Raw genomic sequence first — 11,383 nt, forward strand, 5'->3', positions numbered from 1 at the left:
AGATTTGTGGCTTTTTTTATCACAAACTGTCAGCATGCAAGAAATCTTAGGAACCCAACATTACGTTCTTTATTTGGTGATTTTGCTTTACATGTTTGAAGTTGGTTTGTGATACAGGTCTTGGTAAATTCTGCAGGTTTTTATTCCCAAGTAAGACATTTCTCTTTGAGTTTGTTCAGCTCAGGTCCTAGTTTCTGTATTACTAGAGATGGAATAATCAAGGTGATACAAACCAAGAAGAATCAGTATGTACTGGATTGGGAGCATACTGGCTGTTTTCTTAATGTAAAATCTTTAACTTTTCAAATCAGCTGCGGTATCATATCGCTGGTGTTTCTGAATGTGGCAAAGAAGTCTGGTGAAAAGAAAATGGTTAATTCCTATGCAGGCACTGCAGCTCTTCCTGCCAAATGAAGAGCAGGCTTAGGCTCTGTTGCTCCTACCAGGCCAGCTGCACATTTGCTCTGTTGATTTTGTGATCTGGAGCAAGCATTACAAATGCCTCTTTCTGCACTTGGTTATGTTTTGTTCCAAACGTGCTGAGTCAGGACAGTTGAGGCAGCCCTGTTCTCTCAAAAGGAATCAATCTCCTGTAGTCTTCTCCCAGGCAACTAGTGACAAGATAAGAGGACGCAGCCTCAAGCTGTGCCAGGGGAGGTTTAGGCTGGACATCAGGAGGAATTTCTTCGTGGAAAGGGTTGTTAAATATTGGAACAGGCTGCCCAGGGAAGTGGTGGTGTCACCATCCCTGGAAGTGTTCAAGAAACGACTGGATGTGGCACTTAGTGCTGTGGTTTAGTTTACAAGGTGGTGATCAGTCACAGGTTTGACTGAATCTCAGAGGTCTTTTCCAACCTAAATGATTCTGTGATACTTCCTTCTCATCATGGCAGGTAAACAGCAGCCCCCTCTGCTTTGACCATTTTCCAGCACTTCAACCTAGCAATTTCCCAAATTTTCCTCACAGCAATATCCTCTGAAGGAGAGGTCCTTCTCCAACCTTCTCCAATCCATGCAAAGCTGTAGTTAGGCCCATTCTTCACCCTTTCCCCAACTGTAGCCTAGGATGGCAGCTTCTCTTCTACAAGGAACCAAGATAACCTTATAACACTGCAACTCCATGAATGCACAATTCTAACACTGGATTTTGAAAGAATTTGAGAAAAGCAGGTACTAGTATTTTATCCAGTATGAACTTCAGATCACTAAACTTCAGGTTTAAAGCCATCACTGCTGAAAATCAGTCCTATTTTCTGGTTCCTATTAAATAAAAACATGCAAATAGCAGACCAAAACAACCCCACCCCAATCCATCATAAAAACTGCTAAGACATTAATAACCAACATTACTAGGAGGTTGTCAGTGGGCTATTTTAAAATGTAAAAACCCCTTTTACATTAAAAATTAGGAAGAGAAAACAGTCTCCTAAAATTTAGTACACTAAAAGCAAGAGGAACAGTCTACACCAGCTGTGGAAACAAGGTCCATTACAGGCTGAATTATTTCACAAGCTAAATATCCCTCCCCTAATTGTTTGAATTGGCATTGGTTAACAACCAACTGGATTTGTGACTGTACAGGTATCAAGAAAATGTCCCACTTTAGTGTTAACAAAATTGAAATCAGACTTACTCTGAGGTCAGGGTAATCCAAAAATACTCCCCATGTGTAAATTTTCTTTGCTTTCCCATCACATACTCGTGATTCTGTGTCCACCTGAGAACATCTTGGATGAATCATAGAGTGTATCTGCAAATCTGCAGTGACACAAATGTCTTCAGTCAGGATTTCTCTTTATTTGGAATACAGTATCAATGAAGTATCCCATACCTGGAATAGGTACCTCTCTGCAATAACAGAACTGTTACCCTTTTTTCAGTAGGAAATGCTTGACTTTTACTTTCTGGCACAAGTCACTGCTCCATAAAAATGAGAAAGTTGGATACAAAAAAAACCACTAGGGAAAACAGTCATGTTGCCATTACAGCACTGTAGGATAGAACTCCAAGTAATTTAGTTTAGGAAAAACATCTTTGCACTGCAAACTTTAGGACATAATTATTCTATTCCACATGTGACTCCTGGTCCATGCTGCTTGAAGTACAGCTTTTTTAGTTTATACTGTTTATTACTGGGAAGCTACTCATAGAAGAAATGAAAGCCAAGAGATTATTTTTCAATTAGGTACCATTTGAAACCAAACTACAGAATCAAAAAACCAGCAGCTGCCGAAAAACATGGGTTTGGCCAGCATAACTAGAGGGGCAGCAGCATTATGCAAGAAACACTGTGTGCTGATTTGGGAGAGACAATAGAAGTAACAATGGATTCAAGAAAGCTAAAACCTAGGAAATACTGTAACCGTCCTTGGGAAGAAAAAAGGAGGTAAAGGTCTAGTTTGACTTTCACTTGCTATTTGAACCTACGTCTTCAGAAGTTTGAGCTCTTTGGCAATCCAGCATTTCACTCTCCTCGCTTAGGTCTGACTGTTTAGGAAATATGATACTCCTATTTCCAAAAGGAGACTTAGCCACAAGGATCACTCTCTTTAATTTTTTTTGACCCATTTTTCAGTTGTCTTTGATGTTTTAGTGTTCTGCCACAGGAATATATTGGGAGGATGCAAACTGAACTTTCCTAGGAAAAAAAGAAGGAAGAACACACAGTTACCTGAACCACTTACATTGAACTAAGAAGGAAATTCTGACACGTTAAGGCAAGTTTACACTGTAATTCTCCTGACTCAGCTAACAGCAGGTAATGAACCACTTCTACACCAAGAAGTAGCTCTCAGGAAAAAAAAAAGCTAAAAAACAAATCAGCTTTCACAGCTAAAGCTCCCTTCCCACATTGTTTTCTTGTGGACAACTCGAGCTCAGTCACCTTTGAAAAAATTATTGTAGCAAAGCCTTTCATAAAAACGTAGTGTTTCATGAAAAAACAAAAAACCCCTTAATTTCAAAATTAGTTCAGTGACCAGTCTCCAAAAGCCCATCTATAACATGTGATGAGGAGAAAGCAGAGGTACTGTCTTTAACAGTAAGACCAGCAGTCCTCAGGGTACCCAGCCTCCTGAGTTGGAAGAAAGTAGCTTCTTCCTTCTTTTCCAAGGAATTTTCCTCTGACAACATGTAATGTTTCACTGGACACTATCTAAGATTGATGACAAGAAAGACCGAATGTTTATTACAGGTACTGTAAAATAGTTTAATATATCCCGATAGTGCTGATACCTCACACAGGTATTTTAGGAATCTGTTGAGAATCATCACTCTCTGTCATTTCCCCACATCCCTGAGGGCCCCAGGTCAGATTTGACACCTGAGGTGCAGAGGAACTTGCGATGGAGCATGCAGGAAGTGGAGGGGTTGGTGATTAAGTTGTTTTTATGTGCATTTGAGCATGTACTGCAGTCAGCTTTTATTTCTCGCAGGCAGTTGCCATCCATTTATATTTATAATGTGCTACGGTACTGCTGGTTGCTGCAGAAAATAGTCTTCAAGAATTGCTTCCATGGATGATTCTATCATGGGAGTTGGTACCTAACTTTGGGATAGTCAGGGTAAGGTATATCTGAGGGAAAAGGGGAAAAAATTTGGTAACACCATTGTGAATGAGACTGTTACCTGGGCTTTGAGATGAAAACTAAACTTGGTCATACTTACACAAGACTTTGCTGGAGTTGTGCCCTTCTGATTTTCCTGGGATAGAAACCTCATTAAACTGTATGAAATAATAAAATATTTGAAAGCAATCTGTCTGTTCCTTCTTGTGCCACCCATATCAAAGCACAGACATATTTTCTGCCTTTTCCCTCCCCCCCCCATTTATTTACTTTCTCTTCCTCAGTCTCTGACTGGCATTTCTCCTTTCTCCTCTGAAGACTCATTCAGGGTGTGTGTTAACCTGGACCTGCAGGCTCTCAATTTAAAGCTGCATTTCTGGCACAGTAACATAAAATACCTCTACTGGTTCACTCGAGAGAAAAAAGCATGTCCATCCTCTATCTTGCTGTTTGGCCCACTCTGATTTTGCTCATGTTTTCCAAGTGCTTCTTTCCAATGAACTCATGAACTGCCACACATCAGACATTCATCTCCTCCTGTACCATAATGATACTCTTCTTACCAAGTCCTAAATGCTTTTCAGGAAATTTGGCACCCAAACTGAAATGGTGTTGACATCTGGCAAGATCTGACAGTTGAGTCAGGGTCTTGGCACACTTCTGGCACTCTGCTATCAGCAGACTGTGTAAAATCATGGCGAAGGACGGAACAAAGTAATAATGAAAACACCCACATAGTTTGGTTACACATAGTACTCTGATGGATTATTTTCCTGCACTTGACTAAGCCATAATGAAAACACAGTCACAGTTCTTCTGTTCAGCTGAAGTTCAGAATCTCACCTTTAGACAAAAATCCTAGAAATAAAGTATTTGGAAATAATTGGCCTCAGACCTGCAGAACAGTATCTTTATGGATTTGTTAAACAGGAATTTTAGGGTTCTTTGGTGGTTTGTCTTTGCAGACAGACTAGCTTGACTTGTTCATAAAAGCATATTTGGCCTCTGATCACAAACTGAATTGATAAAATTTCTTGCATTAATAGCAAACAAATCAAACCCTCCTATTAGAAAGCCAGTGCAATTCAGGGGAAAACAAAACATCAGAAAAATAAGAAACCAAAACAACTGCACCTTTAAGTCACAAGCCCTTGCTTTTGGCATGCTGTAGTGTTTTCAAAGTTTTCAAATGGCTGCATGTAAAGAAAGGTTTGAGCTTTCCAGTTATGTATGCTTCCTTTACTCATCTGAACTGCTGACTTTGTCTGTCCTTTCATTCACAGTAACTACTTTTTGATTACTTAAAAGCACAGAAGCTTGTCTGTCTGGTTTGTTGTGTTTAGTTGTAGCTAATTCTGTATGCTTTGTATTGTTTTACCAAGTAGGGTCTACCTACTAGGCAAAGATCACAAGAGTAGTAACAATCCCATTTTTGTTCTCAGTATTTCCTTCATGGAAATGTTCTTTGGGATGTTCTTTGCTTTTCTTTTGTTAGGAATTTTTACTAAAAGCTAGCTGTTTAATGACTAAAGCTGGTGCCCTTATATGAAACTAGACTGTATAAACTGTGATACTTGGAGAATAATGCGTGTGCTGTGATGTCTGGAGAACCTCACATGCTGCAAGAGTTCTGGTGCTCTCTATGTGTGAGGCAGTGCACACGTGTGGCCAGAAAAACTGGGGTCAGTGCTTGTCTCCCTGACACCTTTATATGACTGCAGTTGTCTGGAGGAATTGATAATTTAAAACCATCCTATGTCCATTGAGCTGCATGAAGTATTAAACACCAATTGAAAAGCTTTCCTCTCAAAATACATATTTTTCTCACTGTCTCCCAAGTAAGGGAAAATGAATTTAGCAGTATTCACTTAAGTTACTTACAGGCTGCATATATGATAATTTAAATGTTATTAATGTATTTTATATAACCATAGGACTTACTTGTGTACTCACTTTCATTGGCTAGTAATTGATTAACAGAAAAAAGAAGACTGAATGTTTCTGTTGGCTTATATAATGATGTTACTACAGTTCTACAGTGAACTTTTTGCTTGGAGTGATGGTCTTTATTTCTAGTCTTTAGCTATATCAAATGCATTAGCTGAAAAGTTACTTTACATTTTCTGCTTAGGTCAGATTCAGGCCCCTTCAGTTGCTGGTCCCTGCTGAGCCTGCTGTGTCAGACTTGTAGTTACCAACACAGAAAAAGGACATAATTTTTTTTTTCCTGCTTCTGGATCCTGATGGGTCTTCTCCGCCAAAATCTGTAGATGACTGAATAAATGGTCCTAACATCACTGAGAGATGGTGGGTTCCTAGAGCCTTTGAGGCATAGGAGCCAGCCCTACCTGTAACCTCTACGACAATGACACTTTTCCAGGACTGTTAAACTTATGCAAGTAAAATAAATTATAAATTCGTTTTTAAAATGCCTGCAGTTTTAGCAAATAATAAATACATCCCATCTCCCACCCTCTCACAGTAGTCTCCTCCTGATGAGCCATTTTATGCCTTGGAATGTCAGTGCTACTGGCCTGCATTCCTGACCTCTCTCCCAGTCAGTAATTTCCCCCAGAGAGAAGTTAGTGACTGAGGTAATGTGATGGGATAGAAAATATGAACCCATTGGACTTGGACCATTTCTTTAAGCAAAGGTGTTCTAAAGACAGGTGGGGGAGGGTTAGAAATGCCAAAAGCCTCCATTTAAGTGGCAGTAGATGAGAAGGTGTTTGAGCTGCAGGGGTGAGGCAGAGATGCCACCATCAGCTGTCTCTATATGATTTTCCAAGGATCCTCAACCAACAGCCTGGTGAGGTGTCATGAGCACACGATATTGTCCTGCAACTGAACCTGCAGGTTCAGACCAACAACAGTAACAGCAATGAAAATTCATTTCTAGCAGTCAAAAATTTATTTTTTCTAGCCTGAGATATTTTCTTAGTTGATCTAGTGATCATCTGCAGAAGGAAAATTGTTGCCTCCTCCTCCTTCTGGTGGCATGGCTATAGAAAAGAGATTTATGTCAGTGTTTAATCTGGAGTGCTTTGAAATGTGGTTTATTCATTGACCTGGAGATGGGTGACTCTTCATTTTCTAGAGAGTGGAAAAGAGACTGGTCGAAACATCAGACCCAGCCAGCTCAACATCTTCAAAGGTTACACCAGTGAAATCCCCATGTCAGACAGTATTACTGTGTACCAGAAATTTCTGGTACTACTGAACATTGATAGCTTCATGCTCTCAATTCCAGATCATATTCGCCTATTAATTATAGATGGAGGTTTATAGTGGATTGTAACCCCCAAAACTTCCTTAGGTTGGCTAAAAACTATTGATGATTCTAATTATTGACAGGTATCAGAACAGTGTTACTAGAATCTGAGGAACATCTCTCTCTGCTGAAAAGACAAAGGGGCCTTTTCAGGGAGTAAATCTGCAGACTGGGAATATAACAGACACACAAATGCTGAAGTTAAAGTCTTCCTCTTGAGCTTCTATAACATTTCCATTGACAATATTCTGATCAGTCAGAGTCATCCTCAGTAATACACAGTGCAGTCAGTGAGCACACAGATTTGGACAATAAACATTAAAAATGCCTGTCAGGTACCAGTAGAGGCCAGTATACACCAGTTGAAATCCATCAATAGCTCTGGTAGATCATGGGCTAGAAGGGAGTGGAAGCAGACTGACCTTCTGGTGTGTTCTACACTCACAAAGCAGCAGCTGTTCTGCCTTCAAACAGAACGTTTCATGTGTTTTCAGGCGTTATGTTAGCAGCTGAAAGAAGCTTTGGTGTAAACATATGCAGAGGAAAAGAAAGAACCCAGACCAAATTTGGGAGGAAAAAACACGGGGAGAGGGTGACTGAATTAATGTAATTTGTTTTGTGTGTGCAGAAGTGAAAAAAGTCTTGAGTGTAACCTCAGCCTTTGGAGAGTCAAGCTGGAAGGCAGAGTAGCAGTACCAGCTCTGGAGAGTCAAGGCAGCAAGAAAAAGAGAAAGAAAAAGGAGCAGCAGCATGCTGTACAGGAAGCAACACATTGGAAATGGAAGAGAACTGGAAAAGAACCAAAACCACAAACATGGGGAAAAAACAAAATAAGAGCAAAGAAAAAGATGATCAACAGGTGAAATCTTGTCACTTTACAGAATGATAAAAAAATTACTTAGTTTCTTATTCATCAGTCCTTCCATCCCTGGAGATGTGTGCTAGTCTTGGACATGCAGATCCATAGGACACACAAACCCAACAAGACATAGATGTGTTCCAACTGGACGTGATACCAAGGGACACAGAGCCAGTGCATGGGGACACCCAGGAAACACAGAACCCTCTGGCACCAGTCCAGCATTTACTGATGAAGGCAGGGACGCAGTGGTGTAACAGTGCTGGTTGACTGGGGTGTCTCAGGAATGCTGGCGCAGCAGGCACAGGGTGCTGGGATGAGCTTACCCAGGGTATGGTCCCCAGAGGGGTGTGTATATGGGGGGGGATGGCAGTAGGTTGGGATGTAGCATGGGATTCTAGGCATAGGCTGTTGGGGTCCCTGGGCTTGAGGTCATCCTGCTGCTGGGGCCCCTGGGTTGGAATCAACATCCTTGGAGAAGCTCCTATGTCACCTTTTGTCTCCCGTGGTTGCCTTCAGTCTCTCCCAGTCACTCCAGAACCATTCCATAGTGGCTTTTTAACACCATGCACTGTGTGGACAGGGAGGACAGGAATTGTTCCTGTCCAGGGACAGCTGGAGCACCTTGATCTAATTTCCAGCTTCTAGGTGCTGGTTTCAGAGTCTTTGCTGCGTCCTCTCGTGCTGCCTGAACACGACAGGATGGGACTGGAGCCATGAGGAGGCTGCAGGAACACCCCCAGACTCAGACTACCCTTGTTACGGCAGACTTGCCCCCTGCAGCAGGTCCTGAATCCCAAGAGACACAGAGTGCTGGTGCAGGAAAGCTGGGCTGAGTGCAGATCTTTATGGAAGATTGTGGAATTGAGAAATCCAGAAGTTGAAAATTTGCAGGGGAGCTCCAGGAAGACATGAAGATGGGGCTCAGCAGGAAGTCCTGTGTGGCACCACTGCAGGAAGAGGGTGTGCAGTAAGAAGCACTGAGGAGTGTGGGACAATAAAATTGCTTCTGATTTCTGCAGAGAGCTTGAGCATGCAAGTACGAATGGATCCAAAAACAAGGCATTGAAACCATTGCAGTGGTGGTGCTTCTCCATGAGTGTCCTCCTCCATCTTGAAATGGCTCTGCCAGAATGGGATCTTCTTCCACAGAAGAGTTCCATGGCCTGGCAGGAAAAGTGGGATGCTGAAGGTGGCCTCCAAAACCTGGGGAACACTTGTTTCATCAATTATGTCCTGCAGCACTTGACCTATAGCATGTTCCTGGCCAACCACCTGCTGTCATACAAGCACAGGTAGTCCTGTGAGTCCTTCCTGCCCCACCTTTTACATCTCTTGGGCAGCTCTGAAGGATGGAAAACCAGCAGTGATTTTGGGAACAGCTCCTAATTTCCCCCTTTAAAGCCTTCAGAGGAGGCTTAGTGTAGCGCAGAGAATGGGTTGGCTTGCTGTCACGTGCCACATTCCGACTCCCAGGGAAGATAATTTCTTGCTTCCTGTGGCTCCTGAAGTGCATCTGAAAAGTCCTGCCTGGAGTTTTATGCACCTGTCTCCTAAACATAGAATCATTTGGTGTTTGTTTTTTTTTTCTTCCTTGAAAGTTTTTGTTAACTACACATATTTCACCAACACAGTTCTTTATAGCACAGCCAGGTCCTCAAGAAAGTTGTCCAATGGCTTCAGGGTCTAGTCTCATGTGTGACTTTTGAAAATACCTTTTCTTGCCTGAAACCAAAATGGTTGCAACTTTAGTTTGCCCTAAGTTTCCTTTTAAAAAAACCCACAGCCCCCCAAAGCCCTCAGCCCAATACAAATACTTCTCTTCTATACGTTTAAGTATTTTAAAGGTCAGTTATTAATACGCTCTTTGTGTTTTCAAGCATGAAAGTTAATTCTCAGCTTGTTACATTAGACACTTGCTGGGGGTTGCAGTGAAATAAAAGGCACGTACATCTTCCATCAAAAATGAGTTTTTGTAAGTGATCTAATGATCCTGATGAAAAATTTGTAGTAAAAACCTTATTTGAAAACTTAGATTTTTCATTAAATTCTCTGCAATTTAGCAAAATTTCATGGTGACAGTCTCAGTTCAGTAAATTTGCTTTTCTGCCAGTTCATTTGAGGAAAACAGTCCTAGCACTCCATTCCAAATTGCTACAGTTACTATCAAAAAGAGTAAGTACAACCCAAACTACTGTCACTCATTCAGAAAATGTCAAATGTCACTTATCCTTATCTCTGATCTTAGCAAGATACTTCTTTGAAGTATTTCCTGATTAATTATGCCACGTGGTAATCTGTTTACCCACTGCTTTTCTGATCCCATATTATTTCTCCCCCACTTTCCCCTGCCCCTAGCCCTGGCCCTTCCCTCGGGTTCTCCCTATTGGTTCCTGTACCCCAACTCCGCCCATGTACTGCCCCTGAGCCCCTGAGAAAAAGCCCCTGTGCCCGGATCACCAGGTCTCTCTGCCTCTGGGGATTGCTGGGACAAGATGTAACTTTTATTAAAAGTCCTCTGAAACACTCATGGAGAGACCCTTCTTGCCTCCTGTGCTGTCACTGTGCTGTAGAGCTGATAGCTAGCTGGAGCAAAACTGCAGAGCTGTCTGAAAAGGACTGCGGGAGGACAGAATGGCTGCCCTGCCCTAAGCTGCTCCACTGAGCTCTTAGGAAAAGCTGCAGCTTGCTAAACTAAAACTAGCACTACAACAATGGCAGATTTTTAGAATTCTTCCACAGTAGGGAATCGTGTATTAGATGTGTTTCATGGCACCTCATCTTCTGTTCCTGGAAGCAGATAAAAACTGAAGACAAGTGTTTGTGCTAAATGTGCTGTTTAGTGTACTTTTACTGGCCTTCAATCCAAGAAGCCTTTTATCCTCTTTACAAAAAGTGCTAAGAAGTATCAGTGATAGAGAAAAACCACAAAACCAGGGTTCCAGTTTTGCATGCTATGACCCACTCACACCACCCCCATCCCAAAACTTTTTGGTTGCTACATACCCTTTATTTCTTTAGCTGTTGCCAATGGACTAGAAGGTTCCCAAGCCTTGCACCTGTGCAGTGTACTTTACATCTTAGTCCAAACCTCTGTTAGGAAGTATGAGTAAGAACATCACATCCCAATATAGTTTTTGCTCCAGCACTAGCCTTGATCAAAGCTTTTGTTACCAAAAAGGAATTCTTGTGTGCACACCATTTTTTTCTCTTTCAAGATGCTACAGCCGTACTTTATAATTAATTCATGTACTCATTCTTTCTTAAACATTTTGGTGTCTGGCAGCATCCCATTTCCATCACTGGTCACAGTGAAACCAAAAATTAACAGAGAATTAACTGCATGTTGAAATCATCTTACGTATTTCCAGTACCAGTGTGGATACAAATATTGTATCCACAGTGCTAGCAAGAATTTTTCCTGCTTCTTTCCAGTCCCGTGAGATATTTTTCTCTCTCATGGAAGATATTAGCAGAGTTCTATAAGCTATGAACACCTGCAACCTTGCAAAGCCTTGTTTATAGTACAGTAGGAAAATATTTTGACAATGGATGTTTTAGGATTTTTAGCCAATCACCCCAAGGGTGGCTGATCCTTTGACCAATTAGACTGCGAAGAAAAAAGTCTATAAAAGAGTTTGTAAAATAATTAAAGGAATCAATCTTGCTGCACAATTCCTGCCTGTT

Source organism: Corvus hawaiiensis, chromosome 26 (genome assembly GCF_020740725.1).
Source record: "Corvus hawaiiensis isolate bCorHaw1 chromosome 26, bCorHaw1.pri.cur, whole genome shotgun sequence".
NCBI lineage: Eukaryota > Metazoa > Chordata > Aves > Passeriformes > Corvidae > Corvus > Corvus hawaiiensis.